Genomic DNA, 2037 nt, shown 5'->3' with positions numbered 1-2037 from the left:
AACATGGGATGAACTCCAGTGAAAAGACCTACTCTAACATGGGCAAGATCATTCACTTCTCTTTGATTTCTGATGTAGATCCAGTGTGACTCAGTAGTTCTGCTCTTGCTCCAACCTATAGTAACTTTGCCATGATGTATTATATTGCTTCATTGTATCTTTTCTCAATAATTTCACTGAAATTGGAAAGCAAAGTAATACACTTGTAATCACTGATGCTGCATTAAAATTTTTGAAATATTTTTAAATAAGCTGTCAGAAAGTATCTTAATCCTTATATGTTGTATTTTAAAATGACTTGATATTGTCTGAGTTCTATTTATGGCAGAAGATTTTTATCTATATCTATATCTAAACTATTTCTATACATCTGACTATATATTATTAATTCATGTTATCATATATTTATATATGTCATCACGTACATGTGTAAGCATGTACATGAATATTTGTATATGTATGTATGTGATTATTTATGTGTGCATGAGTGTACATGTATGTGAATGTGTGTGCATGTACATATGTATCATAAGATAACTTCTGGGGGTCAGGTTACTTTTTCCACCAAGTGCAGAAGAATTTAATTCGGTTGTGATGTATGGCAGTAGGTAAGCACCATTACCCACTTAAAAACCTTAGGAGTCCCACAATTTTCATCTTATATATTTTCATATTTAATTCTGAAATAGTATTTGTAATTAACACTTATGCATGTTTCCTGAGGCACTAATTACTGCTTTTTCATATTTTTGGGAGAGTGAAAGAACATTATTAGTCATAAAGAAGGCAAACCATTACAGAACCATCTTTGATATCAATAAATCATCTGCAGAGTTGAATATGAGTCAATATATTGGCAGCTTTGAGTGTTTTAGATCACAATACTTCTGTCTTCCAAGTCATCGTATCTGTGAATTGCACTGTGAAAAAGCTGGAAGTAATGTGAGTCTCTGTACATAGGCTCAGTTATGTCTAGATATCATTTTACCACTAATAAGATGTTTCCTGCTGTGAACTCAAACTGTAAAGTGTAAAACACACCAGAATATATTGTGTTATAGTGAAAATGCTGAAATAAACAGAATCTTTAAGGCAAAAAAAAAAAAAAAAAAAAAACACACAAAAAAAACCCAGGAAATTATAGGAGCTTCAGAGGGAATTTTTATATGATCTTACATATGACATTTCTGATAAAACTTCATGTTGTTTACCAAATATGTAAGACACCACAGAGGAAAACTGTGAAATGTACATACCTTCAGGGCTCAGACTTAATCATAGACAGCTTGAGTTAGACTACTGAGAGTTTTTGTCAAAACATCAGTCTTTGAGAGGAAAATGATTGCGTGGAGAAATGTATTTATAGTATCTTGGTTTTAAATTTTAATTTATTTTTGTGTATGTGTGTGTATATGTAAGTATAAACGGTGAACCATAGTGCAAATGTGGAAGTTAGAGTAGAACTTGAAGGAGCCAGTTTTCTCTTGACACTATGTGAAGTCCAGGATCTGAAATCAGGTCCTCTTATTACATATGTCCTGTTGGGGCCCTAAAGCCCCTGGCATCTTAGTCTCCATCTTGTACCTGGGTCATCATCTATTAACTAACACTCTTTTGTTTCTTCTACTATCTTGATTCCGTTCCTGCAATTGACTCAGGACATTTTAGGATAGGGGGCTTTCTGTATCTTTTACAACGAGGACATTCCTTTCTAAACCTTTTACATGGGGACATTCCATATATGTTAGGGTGTAACAAGCAACAATACTGGTTTGGCCCTTGCACCTGAGAAAACACCATTTGTGGTTTTCAGCTATATAAACACTCCGTTTTCCATGAGTAAATGAGGCTTGAACAGAATTTTGTCTTATCTCCTCCCTTTGCATCTTCTAATCCCAAATTTGTCGTTGTAGCTCCCTACCCTTGAGAACTCTGTTGCTTAAGCCCTGCAGGTCAGGGCAATTTCCCTATTGAGCCATCTCACAAACTTGATCTTTTCTGTATTTCATAAATGTGAACAAAACTTTCAAGTTGTTT

The sequence above is a fragment of the Mus musculus genome, chromosome 18 (assembly GCF_000001635.26).
Source record: "Mus musculus strain C57BL/6J chromosome 18, GRCm38.p6 C57BL/6J".
Lineage (NCBI taxonomy): Eukaryota > Metazoa > Chordata > Mammalia > Rodentia > Muridae > Mus > Mus musculus.
This window is presented reverse-complemented; position numbering follows the sequence as displayed.